Raw genomic sequence first — 16,158 nt, forward strand, 5'->3', positions numbered from 1 at the left:
GGTAACCACCTTTCTGTATACAGAACTATAAAATCCCTCCTGGCCAGAGGCAAAACCCTTTCACCTGTCAAGGTTCCTTCCCCACTCTGAACTCTAGGGTACAGATGTGGGGACCTGCATGAAAGACCCCCTAAGCTTATTCTTACCAGCTTAGGTTAAAAACTTCCTCAAGGTACGCCCCCCAAATCACAGATAGGGTGAAACACTGGCTGTGATTTCTTCCTGGAACATCTACAAAAAGTCTTCAAGCGCATAAGGGAGGCAGGACTAACTGTTAAGGCTAAGAAGTGTCAAATAGGCCTAAACAAAGTGACTTACCTTGGACACCAGGTTTCAGAGTAACAGCCGTGTTAGTCTGTATTCGCAAAAAGAAAAGGAGTACTTGTGACACCTTAGAGACTAACCAATTTATTTGAGCATAAGCTTTCGTGAGCTACAGCTCACTTTGAAGTGAGCTGTAGCTCACGAAAGCTTATAAATTGGTTAGTCTCTAAGGTGCCACAAGTACTCCTTTTCTTCTTGGACACCAGGTGGGTCAAGGAACTATCAGGCCAAAGTGGATGCTATCCAAAAGTGGCCTGCCCGAAAATCAAAGAAACAGGTCCAATCCTTCTTAGGCTTGGCCGGATATTACAAACGATTTGTACCGCAATACAGCCAAATCGCCACCCCACTGACAGACCTAACAAAAAAGAAACAGCCAAATGCCGTTCAGTGGACTGAAGAGTGTCAGAAGGCCTTTAACCAGCTTAAAGCAACACTCAGATCTGACCCTGTGCTAAGGGCCCCAGACTTTGACAAACCGTTCCTAGTAACCACAGATGCGTCCGATCATGGTGTGGGAGCAGTTTTAATGCAGGAAGGACCGGATCAAGAATTCCACCCTGTAGTGTTTCTCAGCAAGAAGCTGTCTGAGAGGGAAAGCAACTGGTCAGTCAGTGAAAAAGAATGTTACGCCATTGTCTACGCTCTGGAAAAGCTATGCCCATACATTTGGGGATGGCGTTTCCACCTGCAAACCGACCATGCTGCGCTACAGTGGCTTCATACCGCCATGGGAAATAACAAAAAACTTATTCGGTGGAGTTTAGCTCTCCAAGATTTTGATTTCGACATCCAACACATCTCAGGAGCTTCTAACAAAGTGGCTGATGCACTCTCCCGTGAAAGTTTCCCAGAATCAACTGGTTAAAATCGTCCTTGAGATGTGGAAAATATTGTTAGTCTTTATACACTTGGTAGTATATTTAGAGGTGCATATGTCTTATTAACTCTGTTTTCTCCTAGAGCTCCAGGAAGAAATCACAGCCAGTGTTTCACCCTATCTGTGATTTGGGGTGTGTGTCATAAATATAAAGGGAAGGGTAACCACCTTTCTGTATACAGAACTATAAAATCCCTCCTGGCCAGAGGTACAACCCTTTCACCTGTAAAGGGTTAAGAAGCTAAGATAACCTCACTGGCACCTGACCAAAATGACCAATGAGGAGACAAGATACTTTCAAAGCTGGATGTGGGGGGTGGTGGACAAAGGCTCTGTCTATCTGTGTGATGCTTTTGCCGGGAACAGATCAGGAATGCTCTTCAGAACTCCTGTAAAAAGTTAGTAAGCAATCTAGCTAGAAATGCATTAGATTTTCTTTTGTTTAATGGCTGGTAAAATAGCTGTGCTGAATGGAAGGTATATTCCTGTTTTTGTGTCTTTTTGTAACTTAAGGTTTTGCCTAGAGGGATTCTCTGTGTTTTGAATCTGGTTACCCTGTAAGGTATTTACCATCCTGATTTTACAGAGGTGATTCTTTTACTTTTTCTTTAATTAAAATTCTTCTTTTAAGGACCTGATTTATTTTTCATTGTTCTTAAGATCCAAGGGTTTGTGTATGTGTTCACCTGTGCAAATTGGTGAGGATTTTTATCAAGCCTTCCTGAGGAAAGGGAGTGTAGGGCTTGGGGGGATATTTTGTGCGGGAAGACGTCTCCAAGTGGGTTCTTGTTTAATACCCTTGGCGGTGGCAGCATAGGGTTCAAGGACAAGGCAAAGCTTGTACCTTGAGGAAGTTTTTAACCTAAGCTGGTAATAATAAGCTTAGGGGGTCTTTCATGCAGGTCCCCACATCTGTATCCTAGAGTTCAGAGTGGGGAAGGAACCTTGACAGGCCCAAACCAAGATCTGGGCTCCATTGTGCTAGGCACTGTACACACACATAGTTAATAGCCAGTACCTGCTCCAAAGAATTTACAATCTAAAGAAAAAAGTCAGACATAGGAAGTATTATTAAAACTATTTTACAGATGCATAACTGAGACACCGCAAGATGAAATGACTTGCCCATGGTCACACCAGAAGTTAGTGGTGAGTATTAAATCAAGGCGTCCAAGTCCCACTCCAGTACCTTAACCACAAGACCATCATTTTGCAGTAAATAAATATTTTGTCAGTTTGAAACTGCTCTTTTTATCCTCTTGGTGTTTAAGAACTGAATGTTATGTTAACTGTTAACTTTGGATGAGTTTGCAGCCTGAAATCTTATAGCACTTACAGTAGTTTTTGGAGAATTCCATTTTTGGACCCTTCATTTGAGTAGATGAATCTTATTCTTTACTTGGCCTCTTTCTGTGTTTATTTTGGGTATCAATGCACCATTTACAAGAAGAATAAGGAAGACCATTCCAAAAAATTAGCAGGCTCACAGATAAAAAGTTTGAAAACCCTACTGTGCCTTTGCCAGGAGCGAGATGCCGAAAGGGTTGTTGTTTTTTTAATTCCATAGAGAGTGAACTATTTGGCAGCAAAAAAAATCCATTTACCATGTCTAAAAGCTGGCAAATTTGAAAAAAAAGTGAGTGGGAGAATAACACACTATCCTGATACACCAACCTCATGGACAGCACCAAAATTCACTCAACACTTGACAAAATATTTCCTTTAGCAGGAGGCCAATTACAACAACACTGCTCCCGTGTTGCCTCCTTTACCTCCCCATTTGACAAATAAGAACTATTTAACGTGTGTTTTTAAAAAAAAGTAGAAAAGGAATATGCTAGTTTACACTTTGGCTATGGCAAAACGGGCATGAAATTCACCCCACAGAGACAGGCCTAAGCAGCATTTCCGTCCGAGCTGGCGTGTAGTTCACAGACCTTGTGCTTGCCAATTTTGCCTTCTAATATTTTGTCATATTGCTCCCACTGAAGTCAAAGGAAAATATTCTTCCTGGTTTTATTGGAAACAGGATCAGACCTTCATTTGGAAGTCCCATTCATGTATTTTTACAATGAGGTATTTTTGTCATTTAAAGTGCCCATTCTGGGCTTTGTGGCATATGATGCTAGAAATGGCTCACTTCTTTGCTGAGCTGACTGCAGGGGCCATAGATCAACAGGTTATCAGACGGTGATGTGGAGGAGATGAATCAAAGTGCCAGCTTTGCAGTTTGCTGGAGTTCCAGAGTTCTGCTGGCCCATGGATGCCACCTTTCTCAGACACTTCAGGGAGGTTCTCAGACTAGAGGACAGGCTGCATTGAAGATGGTGGTTTCATAGTGAATAATAGATTGGAGATGAGGTTTTAACAGAAGAAACAATCAAATATATGGGCTGTGTCGAAAAGACTGATGAAATGAGGCACTTTGGGCCCAACCCTGCAAGCCCATGCACTGAGACACCTGCACCCACACTGATTTCTCATGGCACATGTGTGAACTTGCTTATACAGTCAGGGGCATAGGAAAACCACTTCCCATCAAAACCAATGGAGTTTTCTCCACCAACTTGACTGGCAAATCAGACTCAGAGTGACCATTTTTCTCAGAGGTTCAGGTCCAACGCTGCCATGCACTAAGTACATCAGGCAGTCAGTACAATCAGGCCTTTTGGGAAAGATTAATCATAATTTTTCTGACCTGTGTCTGGCTCCTAGCAACCTCTTTTCTGTATAACAGACAGCAAATGGTCTTTGCAGAGCCTGTCTATGGGAGTTATTGGTGTATTATCCCCATCAGAAACAGCCTCTTTCTCTGATACTTTTAATTAATTTCAAGACAGTAAATTAGGTCCATATGAAATGTGTATAAAGTCGGATCAGCAAATGCCCATGTGTATTAATTACTTTCTTATTTTAATTTAAAAAATCCTTATTTAAGCTATGGGAAATTGCAGTGTGTGTGTGCTCTGTGCATCCACCCCTGCATTTTAAAGTGAGTTTACCTTGCACACACACTCATCAAATTCAAGATAATGACCCTGGCCTGCCCCCAGGAGTCTGCAGATGCCGGATATGAATCATAAAGCATTTCTTTTGGAAGGGAATAGTGTCATTAAAGGAAGAATAAAATAAAAATAAAACGAAGAAAGTAAATAATGTTATTCTATGCTCTAGTGCGGCAGTAAGAGAATCCACAATGCACAAGTTCCTATTGCTTGTACAGTAGGCCATTTCAGCATGTCACCCCTGGTTTCCCTGTGGGCACACAAGGAAGTGGGGGTCCAGCAAATAGACTCATCATTTTGATGTGGAGGAGGATCCTAGAGTTACAAGTGAGTGAATCACTGGGAGGGGAAAAGGTTGGTTTGTGAATGGAACTGAAACATCTGAAAAAAACCCTGATTCAGTTTGAACTGAAACTGAATTTTGAATGTCAAATGGGTCAAATGAAATGTTCATTCGACCTAAAACTTCCCCCCCCCCACACACACACATCTTTTTGTTTAATTTCAGGTTGTTTTTGAGCGGTTTTCACCCTTTGTGTGTGTTTTTTTAGAGCTAACTTGAAATGAAACACCATTTCAAAATGGGAAGTCAAAATGTTTTCTTTCAGAATGTCCAAAACAATTCCTTTCAATTTCTTTGAATGTGTTTTTCTTTTCTTTTCCTTCAGCTGAAACTATGCACTGAACTCAGCACAAATTTGTGAAAAGTTTTGGGGATCCCCAAAATTCATTTTTCAATTCATAGTAAAATTTTGCCCTGCTCTAAGCAAAGCACAATGTAAATCCTAAAATAAAAGTATGAGAGGATCATCACTTCTTACAGCAATATATTATTTGCCTCCATGGCTTTACATTGCCTACTCTGAACAAAGTGATGTCCTGTGTTTCCCTTCCAATCTCCCTTTAGAAAAATGGCAAATATTGTATTAAAATGAAAAACACTGATATTTACAGACCATTTCTTAATTCTTGACTGCAGTTTGTGCTAGCCAAAGTCGCTTGACTGACAATCCTGTAACGCAGTATAGCTCTTGATATAAACAGCTAGATCTAGAGAATTGGCCTGATCTAACACACATTGAAATAAATGAATAAATAAATAGATGAGCATGGAATTTAGCTTAAAATGGTATAGCAGTTCCATGCATTCAAATCCATCTTCCTTTTTATTTTGTCTTTATTTAATTCTACACACAGGTACCTCATGCAGAACAAAGATGCAGGTCCACATTCCAAGCAGCTCAATAGTTTGCAAAGTTGCAGACTCCATTTGTTTGGGTTTTTTTTTTTGGTGTGTTTTGTTCCTTAAGTGTGCTTTATGCTTGGATTGATTAGTCAAATCCGCAATATGGCAGTTAACCTCCATCACCTCGTTTTATGATTCTATACTATATTGATAAGGTTACAGTCTTGCATTTTGAAGCATGCAGTGCTGTCCTTTGAATTTGCCCTTTTGATTTGGGTCAACTAACACAAGTGGAGGAATGCTTATCATTAGGGGCCTTGTAAATTACAGAGAAGGGAGACAAATTCACTGGCTAGTGGCTATGGTGAGGTGGGAATTCTATTTTTTTCACCAATGAAATAAAAAGGTTGCAAAAGTACAAGAGAAAATCCATTATGTCATTCAAAGAAAAAATGCATAATGGAAGTTCATCAAGGGTGATTATCATGCGATCCATCCCCTCTCATCCAATCCCAGCATCTGGCAGTCAGAGGCTTAGAGACACCCAGACCACAGGGTAGCATCCCTGACCATCTTGGCTAATAGCCATTGATGGACCTATCCTCCATGAACTTATCTAATTCTTTTATGACCCAATTATACTTTTGGCCTTCACAACATCCCCTGGGAATGAGTTCCACATGTTGACTGTGTGTTGTGTGAAGAAGGACTTCCTTATGTTTGTTTTAAATCTGCTGCCTATTAATTTCATTGGGTGACCCCTGGTTCTTGTGTTATGTGAAGGGGTAAACAACACTTCCCTGTTCACTTTCTCGACACCTGTCATGATTTTATAGACCTCTCTCATATCCCCCTTTAATCCTCTCTTTTCCAAGCTGAACAGTCCCATTGTTTTTAATTTCTCTTCATGTGGAAGCTGTTCCATACCCCTCATCATTTGTGTTGCCCTTCTCTATAACTTTTCCAATTCTAATGTATCTTTTTTAAGATGGGGAGACCAGGACTTCATACAGTATTCAAGGTGTAGGCATACTATAGCTTTATATAGTGGCATTATGATATTTGCTGTCTTATTATCTATCCCTTACCTAATGCTTCATAACATTCTGTTCGTTTTTTTGACAAGTGCTACACATTGAGTGGATGTTTGCAGAGAACTATCCACAATGACTCCAAGATCTCTTTCTTGAGTGGTAACAGCTAATTTAGATCCCATCATTTTGTATGTATAGTTGGGATTATGTTTTCCAACGGGCATTACTTTGCATTTATCATTATTGTATTTCATCTGCCATTTTGTTGCCCAGTCAACTAGCTTTGTAAGATCCCATGGTAACTCTTCGCAGTCATCTTTGGACTTGAGTAATTTTGTATCATCTGCAAACGTTACCACCTCACGGTTTACCCCTTTTTTCCAGATCATTGAATATGTTGAACAGAACTGGTCCCAGTACAGACCCTGCTATTTACCTCACTCCATTGTGAAAACTGACCATTTATTCCTGCCCTTTGTTTCCTGTCTTTTAACCAAATACTGATCCATGAAAGGACTTTCCCTCTTATCCCAACACTGCCTACTTTGCTTAAGAGCCTTTAGTGAGGAACCTTGCCAAAGCTTTTGTGAAAGTCCAAGTACACTATATCCACTGGATCACCCTTGTCCACGTGTTTGTTGATCCCCTCGAAGAATTCTAATAAATTCGTGCAGCCTGATTTCCCTTTGCAAAAGCCATGTTGAGTCTTCCCCCCAAAATCATGTTCACCTATGTGTCTGATTATTCTGTTCTGTACTATAGTTTCAAGCAATTTCCCTAGTACTGAAATTAGATCTGTACCAGTTAGTGGGCTTTGGATCAGGCCCCAGGTGAACAGAAGAATTCAGCCTCTAGAACTATTAATTTGGCATCTTTCATGAGCACTTAGAAATAAATCTTTTAAAACAAATAGCTGGCTTTAAATACATTGGTGTCAGTGGAAATCCTTCTCTGTTCACCTAAACAGTTTATATCCTGATTTCTTTATCTTAGCATTTGGGAGAAAGGAAAGCGTCCTACCACGATTGATTTCAAACAAAGGAATTCACCATAATGGCTTCATCATGTCATGTTCTAGGACTTACGTGGACCACAGTATTGAAACATATGTTCCAGCTTTGTAACAGGAAACTTAATATCGTGTCAGTTCTGTGTTATCATTTACCTTGCTGGCATGTTAATCCCCAATAAGGCTATTGCGAAGGGTGTATGCAATAAACCAGAGAAAAAACTCAACATATTTGTGATATTAATAATGATGATGGGCCCGGCGCTGCAAGGTGCTGGACACCTGTGAGTCCCAGGGATTTCAGTGGGAGATGAGTTTGCACAGAACCACAGAGGATTTGGCCCAGCAATTTTTTAATATATATAGGTACCCAGTAGTTGAAGGCTTCACGTACAGAAAACAGGGCAAAGCCCCCAAAAAGGCCAAGGTCAGGAGCAAAGAAACCATAATACTCACTTATAGGACCACAGGGATTTACTGAAATACTTCCAGGACAGGAAGGGACTCTAGCTCAGAGGGACAGGAATTGACTTCCTATTAAACCCTCCCAGATCAGATGCAATAACATAATGACACATGACACAACAGTTTAACATCTCAAGATAAAGATACATCATCTTATCTGTTAGTGGAGGTGCTGTCTGTACTCCTCACTACAACTTTCCCTGTTCTAGCTGAATGATCATTTAAACAGTAAGTCCTAGGTATCGAGGTAGTCTGCCATCCACACAGGTATCCACGTTGATCTACATGCTTGAGTCCTAAGTCATGGAGACATCACTCATCGCTGGATTTGGATTATCAGCAAATGAAGTGTTCATGTCCTCCAGATTTGCCCTATCCATTGTGGACGTACTGTCTGTTGAAGACTGCAGTGCATGGAGGTCCCAAGGACACCCCAACAATTCTTCCTCCACAACTGGTTGCCCACCACAAGCCACAGAAACCTGCTGGGATACCTCCAAATCCCCCTCTGCATCCCTCTGGGATAATTGTTGAGAATCCTCAGTGTTTGCCCTCCCCTTTCTTTCAACACATTTATGCACTAGTTCTCAGTGCACAACAAAGGGATGAGTCTTGCTTTTTGTATCAGCGAGGATATATTGTTTAATTTTTCAATTACTGTATAAGGCAGAAGTCCCCAAACTGTGGGGTATGTCCCCGTAGGTGGGCATGGAGGAACCTTTGGGGCGGGGGGCACAGCAGGGCCCAGGCCAGCCCCCACGGGGGCAGGGAGGGAGCAACACCCAGCCCCTCACCATCCCCAGCTCTGCTCCTGTCCTGCCCGCAGCCGCGTCCTCAACTCCCGGCCCCATGCCTGACCCTGTCCTCAGCCTCGGCATGGCTCTGCTCTTGGACCCATCCCCACCCCAACATCGGCCACTGACCATAGCTCCATTCTCGGCCCAGGGCCAAGGCCAGGGGCAAGGCCAGGAGCAGAGCTGCACTTGGCCACGGGCCTGGCTGCTGACCTCCACCGCAGCCTAGCTGTGGCTCCACTCCCCCGCCCCGCCGCCCCAGCCTCCAGCCTTGGCCCCTGGCTGTGGCTCCAGCCCCGGCCCCACTCCCAGCCCCAGCCCCACCCCCAGCTGCAGCCCCAGACTCACCACCTTACCCTTGTTCATGTCCCCCGCCCCTGAGCTGTGGCCTTGCTCCAAGCCCCAGCTCCGGGGGGGGCGGACAGGGTGCGTGTGTGACCCTCAAAAGTTTGGGGACCTCTGGTATAAGGTCACTGTGGTGGGGTGTACAAATCCCACACTGGAGAGCAAGGGTTTAAGGAACAGCTCTGGGTCCAGGCAGTCCCATCCAGACTCACCTGAAAAGCCTGCCCAAGATGGAGTCAGGGCTGTAAAAAGAAGGGTAGGGCAGTTCAGAGACGGGCAGTGGAAGGGAGCTCTGAGGGGAAAATACTGGCCAGGATCTCATTGCCTGGGAACCCACGACACAGACCTGTGAAAATACACAAAGGAGAAGCAGAGGACGGAGTTTGTGGGTGAGAGAGACTTGATTGGAGTGATTTACTGTGGGAAGCTGAAGGAGACGGGGTAGGAAATGGTACCAGGGAAGAGGCTTAGCACCCCATGGTGTTAGGTGTAGCTGTTCACCATTGGGCCCTGGACTGGAGCCCAGTGGAGACAGCAAGCCTGGGCTCCCATACCCACCCCAAAGGGGACAATACAACAAGAGCTTTCACCTCTGGCGAGAGGCCAGCTAGAAAAGTTTGTGGCTGTTCAATGGCCCAGCCCTCAAAGCCCCTGTGCTAAAGGACTGAAGACCCTTGAGGCTGGGGTGCTGAAGGACAGGAATGTGCTTCCAGGGGGAGACACACTGCCAACCTCCACCTGACCACTAGTCAGCACTGTCAGTGGTTGTGCACCTTCGACAGTCCCCTCCAAAGAAGAGTAAGTTTGGGTGTTTCCCAGGGTGCGTTTTCCAGTTGCGTAGCCATACCTACCCTCCTTTCTGGATGGGCACATTGTTCTCTTTTTTCCTGTCATCTTGTGGCTGGCATACTTGCTTCCAGCTCATCTGTTGCTCCACTTTCTGGAAGGCTGGTCTTCAGCTCACTGAAGCAAGACTCCGCTGCCTCATCGGCCTGTATAGATTATGGGGGCCTTGCCGGTTTTTCTGCCTGAACATTAAGTCACAGGAAAGTTTGGATTTGCAGAGTCCAAACACAATCTTTTCAGGAAAGTAATGGATAATGGGTGCCAGTCGGTGTTGTATGGAAAGAAAACATAACTAGGGCTAGATTGGGTCGTTTTCTTACTGAGTTGCACAAGAGAGTCAGGGGGACTCCAGCCAACCCCCTACTCACATAAATAAGCCCTATTTGGTTCTGAGTCTGGTGCAGCCAGCAGCTTCTGCTCTCCACATACTTCCCCCTGAGCTAGGTGGAGACAGCCTCTCCACTTCACCAGCCTACTCACTGGCAAGGGTAGCTGGCCAACCACAAAGTGGAGAAGTAAGCTGCCTCCTCTCCAGAGCTGAGATTGCTCAGGAGAGACTCTAGTCTTTCCCATATAGCCCCCAAGGGAGCTCTGGAAAGGACTCTGCCTCCTAGTGAAAAAAAAAAAAAGGAAACAAATGTTGGGATGCGTGTGAAATGGGGCAGAGGAAAATAGTATAGAACATGTTATAATGTCATTATACAAATCAGTGGTACTTCCTGACCTGGAGTACTGTGGGTGCTATCGGTCACCCCATCTCCAAGAGGAGATAGCAGAAATAGGGGTGATTGAGATGAGAGCAACCTGTGTGGCTAGGGATGGGAAAAGTCTCATGTGAAGAGAGAGGGGAAAGTTTGGGCCTGTGCTTTACAGAGAGGTCAGCGAAAGGGGACAATGATAAAAGCATTTAAAATAATGAATGGTCTAGAGAAGGTAGATTGGGAACATCTATTTCTGTGTCCCTCAGTGCGCTCCAGAGAGCCTGCTGCACTGTCCCTTAGCTTGGTACACCACACACATCTAGTCTGTGGCTAGCATAGTCCTGTTGCTTCCCACTCCTTCTGTGGTTATCGTCCCAGGGCCACTAAGAGGGAGCAGTCCCTTTGCTCAGGGGAATCCAGGGATTGCAACTGTGACCGACCCTTTTATAAGGATCCAAGGAGATGCCTTTTATGAGAGGGAAGATGGTCCAGTGTTCAGGGCATTAGCCATGGACTCAGGAGACCCGGTTCTATTCCTTCTTCCACCATAGACTTCCTATGGGACATTGTGTAAATCACTTAGGGTATGTCTATACTAGAGGTATAATTTCCAGAGGGGCTAGACATACCCAAGTATGCTAAAAATGGCAGTGTAGCCAAGGCAGCAGTATGCGCTAGCCACCTTGGGTTTCCGATGGGTTTGTACTTAGGGCAACTAGCCTCTGCCACTACAGTTACGTTGCTATTTTTAGTGCAATAGTTCAATCAAAGCTAGCATGGGTATGTCTACTCATGCTAGAAATTACACCTCCTGCTCCAGCTTAGACATACTCTTAGTCTTTCTGTGTGTCGGTTCCCCAACTGTGAAATGGGGATAATAGCACTGCCCTACCACACACAGGTGTTTTGAGGGTAAATACATTACAAAGTGTGACACTCAGATATTGCAGCAATGGAGGTCACATTGGTGCCTTAGCTAGACTTTGCTCGCCACCCTCTTGGCCAGTGACAATCTAACCATCTTGTTACTTAGAGCAAAATAGAGTCATTACAAATGAGTCATGTATGGAAGGTAATTGTCAAACTTACCTATAGCTTTAGGCAGTAAGGAAGTACTCACACCCATACCCACAAAAAAAATCTAGTTTCCTTAAGCATGAAGGGAAGGTAAAAAGAAATCTAGAAAGTCTTTCATTCCGGTATCATGTGGAAAAAAATTGCTTTAAATAACACAAATTGTTTCTCTTGGTCCTTATCAGTTAAAGCAGAACAAAGATGGGAAAAGCTGTATCACCCACCCTTCTGGAATGTGTATTGTTGAGTAACATAAGAGTTCCACTCAGAGGAATTCTGCCACATTCAAATCTTGGCCAGCAGATCCCTTTGTTCCATCCTCAGGGATATTGAGCTGATGCTGCCAGAACCAGAGCCTGAGAAGCTGAGAAACTTGGACTCTGTGGAACTTGTGTGACCCTGTTAATCCAGTGAATGAGAACATGGAAGCAGTATCCAGTATTGCTGTAGCTGTGTTGGTCTCAGGATATTAGAGAGCAAAGGTGGGCGAGGTGATATCTTGTATTGGGCCAACTTCTGTTAGTAAGAGAGACAAGCTTTTGAGCTTGACTCGCCCACCAACAGAAGCTGATCCAATAAAAGATACTCTCTCTAATGTAAAAGCAGCTCTATCACTTTCATGAAGACACCTGTAAATCGTGTCTCTTCTTCAGTTTGTTGAAGCCTGAGGTCTGAATGTTAGCCTGACAAACCTGGATTTGCTGTGGGAGTCAATAGAAAAATCTCTGCTAGTCAAAAATGTGCAAAATAAGGTCAGCTGCCTAACGAGAGAGTTCATTTTGTAAAAAGGCTGCCTAACACGAGGGCATCAGGCAGCTAGAAAATGTAGTAGATAACATTCCAAAGGTTGCTATAGTGCTTCAGCCTCTAATCTTACTTACCTGCTGCTAAGGGGATTCATTAAGTAATATTTGTGAAGTGCTTTGAACATATAGGGCTCAATCCCAGCCCCCACTATTGCTGCTTGGTGCAGTTCCCACAGTGCAAAGCAGCCATAATGCTGGCTTAATTGGCCACTGGAGGATTCCGTCCGTGGGAGGAAATCTGCAGTTGTTGCAATAATAATACCTAGTTCTTCACCCAGAGATCTCAACATGCTTTACCAAGGAGGCTAGGATCATTGTACTAATTTTATAGATGGGAAAAGGGAGGTACAAAGAGGGGAAAGTAACTAGCCTTACTCAGACCAATGGCCAACCTAGGAACAGAACCAAGGTCTCCTTAGTCCTAGTACTCTCTCCACCAGGCCACATTGCCTCCCATACAACAGTACAGAATCACCATATTGGCTTTTACATCAGGGCTGTGTCTAAGGGGAAAAGGTGTGGCTGGGGGCCCACTAATCCTGCCTCTTTGGTACTACATGCAGCTGGGCATATGCTAAAGCTGTATTCTGACATACACCAGGGAACAGGCTGGATCCAGCCCATGCGTCGAGGGATATGAGGTTAGTGTAACACCACCTTGGTCCACCTCTCTCAAGCACACACCCAAGTTGTATGGAGTGTAGCTCAGACACAGCCCTGTACTTAGGTCATGGCTTATGTACTGGAAGGAAAAACTGGTGATTTAAGGTATGTCTACACTGCCATTAGTCACCCATGGCTGGCACGGGTTTGTAATTGCAGTGTAGCATACCCTTAATTAAAGTGTTTGGAAGTCTAGAGTCTATTCCAAGCTCGTCAACAGATCTGCTGCATGGCCCTGGGTACATGACTTCATCAGAGGCTATTTGTGAGAAGTATGCCGTGAGCTGGTGTTTGTAGGTACTTTGAGATTACCAATGCAGAGTTTTCCAGTATGGCAGACCTGCTGATTACCTTCCCATTAGTGATTTTCAGCATTTGCTATCTCACTTCTTTACCATTTCATACAGTAGGTTGGAATCAGAAACGCAGCAAACCAAGTTGTTAGGCCCAACGTTATTTCTGTCTTTTTTAGAAATTATTTTTATCAACAGTGATTTGGATCAGAGAAATCCAAGGCATGTAATTTGTCCCTAGCTCTGCACACGATTTGGGGGGTACATGAGTGAAAAGAACAAACAAATGTGCTTTTAAAGAGAATTTTTCACAACACCAATCATTAGGAACACAGAATTTCTCTTACCAGATCAGGCCATTGGTCTAGCAGGGGCCATGATGCATCAGAGAAAACTGAAAAAATCTTATACTGTACCCACATAAGGCCCTGATCCAGTGAAGCACCTAAGCACGTGCATAGCCTTAAGTGTATGAAGCGTGCCATAGAAATCAAAGGGATTACGCATGTCTCTAGAGTTACACATTTGCTTAACTGCTTTGCTCGATTAGGGTCTAATTATACAATGCTGTATATTGGGCATTCATTTCTCTTCCTGACCCTGTGGTGATCACTTGGTGCTCTGAAGCATAAGACATGTGGGGGAAGGGATAGCTCAGTGGTTTGAGCATTGGCCTACTAAACCCAGGGTTGTGAGTTCAATCCGGGAGGGGGCCATTTAGGGATCTCGGGCAAACATTGGGGACTGGTCTTGCTTTAAGCAGGGGGTTGGACTAGATGACCTCCTGAGGTCCCTTCCAACTCTGATATTCTATGTTTCTGTGTGGTTACCTTTAATACAGGCAATGTAAAGCGAGCACATCTGTTGGTATTTCATAAGGATGTACAATGACACCTCTGCACTATTCCTAACGATGTGACATAACATTACCAGTTCTCTATCAGAATGCTGGTAATGAAGCATTGCTTATTCCTATATTGGTCATTAACTTCTAGGGAAAGACCAGTATTGTAATAAACAAAATACTGCAGCAACCACCACATCAAGCTTGATATTCAGCAGGCACAGGGGAAAATGGCAATTACATTATATTTCCTTAATTTATTGCTTTCACATGGTGCACAATAGCAATAACAATTTCCAGGGAAGGCATTTCCTGGAAGCTAATGACCAAATGGGGTAGGGTTTAGGGCTCTCAGGTCATTTACAACCAGGAAATGCCTTCTGCATCAGTCGTTAATGTTTAACCCCATGGCTTATTGCTCAGTCATTCTCAAAAATGGGCAAATTCTCTCACATGGAAAGTATCTGAAAATATTGGCCATAGAATAGTTTTTGTATCTTAAAAAAACACACGCCTTGCTTGTCTTAAGCAGAGAAGATGATCTTCATAGGAGTGAATTTCATCCCTAATGACTCATATTACTTTGCACATATGTAGTGACCAGAAATGATAAAAAAAATGCAGACAATTAAATTGGTATAAATTGGTAGCAAAACAGCAAAAAAAGAGTTTCATGAAATTTTTGAAAACGTGACCATATCCAAAACTCTCAGAGAGTGACATATCACCCAGACATGTTGCTTTTCTAATAAAAAGCAAAACCATGAGGCAAGCCTAATGCCTCAATAATATCAGCCTATTTTCTCTAATAGATCTTCAAAGTCTGCTTAAAACCCAGCACATGGACCAAGATAAAATTACAGCCTTTGAAGAACCAGTAACACCCACATCAATTTAATGTTATTGCATGATCTATTTCATGGTTTGGAATTAATTGCAATTGGGGCAAGAAAAAAAAGACTGAAGCCTAAAGTGGGTTGTTGTTGGGGGGGGGGGGTTCATAAGGAAATATATATTTTTAATAATAATGTTACTATAGGGTTGGTTTTTGTGTTGTTTTCTTCTTTTTTCTTTGTAATGAACCCTTTAGTTTCTCTCAAATTTCTGTTACTTGTGGGCAAGGATTGTCTGGTGCTCTCATCTTGCGGGAAATTGTTGACTGGAAGCTGTATCATTTCTGTAATTACCACTTTCATTGAAATCATTCCGGGAAATCCAAAAATACCTTCAAGTATTTGGTCATATGCACCAAGGGTTGGAGGAGCAGCTAATACCTGATGGTTGTTCCTAAATCCTACCAAAGAGAAGGCTGGTTTTTTAAAACTCCTGTCTAAACATCTCAGCACCTCTTCCCACATCTCCAGAACCAGATGTGTTGCCTGACTGTAATGCAGAATAGCTCTGACCATTACTGCTTTGCAAATACTGATGGTGAACCTCAAAAATCAGGATAACAGCATTGCTTTGCACTTCTGTAAAGCCTCCCATATGAGGATTCCATATGCATTTTATGTATAGTAATGAATTTAGCCTGACAACACCCATTCACATGATGGATTACCCCTTTTTCTCCAATGGGGTTGCTGAAGGCAAAGAGCGATTAAGGGATATATTTGCCACTCCTTTCTTGCCAGAACAATGTGCACCTGCAAAATGCACGTGCTTGTTTTTGTGCACACAAAGGTCATGACGGTGCAAACCTTGCCTATATTGGTGACTACTCAAACTCAGGCTTGCACACTCAGATCCAAAGTGAATTGCAGGTGCAAAAGAGTACTTGCAGCTCTGCCTGATTTGTGACATAATGAAGTAGCTAGGGGAGCCAGTTCTTAGATTTTTACCTACAGTTGACTTTCAGGCACAGATTTCGCATATGCAATTGGCACCCA

General features: G+C 43.3%; 1 long non-coding RNA gene across 1 annotated transcript; it reads right to left on the reverse strand.

The window, feature by feature from the left end:
• Window positions 1-3,485: 3,485 nt before the first annotated feature.
• LOC140910035 (uncharacterized) lies at window positions 3,486-10,141 on the reverse strand. The gene is made up of 3 exons (XR_012158405.2): window positions 9,894-10,141; window positions 9,255-9,388; window positions 3,486-3,517 (listed from the first exon to the last, which is right to left on the reverse strand). It is a non-coding gene; the product is annotated as an uncharacterized LOC140910035 (long non-coding RNA).
• Between the last annotated feature and the right edge of the window lie 6,017 nt (window positions 10,142-16,158).

Source organism: Lepidochelys kempii, chromosome 4, assembly GCF_965140285.1.
Source record: "Lepidochelys kempii isolate rLepKem1 chromosome 4, rLepKem1.hap1, whole genome shotgun sequence".
In the NCBI taxonomy this organism is placed as follows: Eukaryota; Metazoa; Chordata; order Testudines; family Cheloniidae; genus Lepidochelys; species Lepidochelys kempii.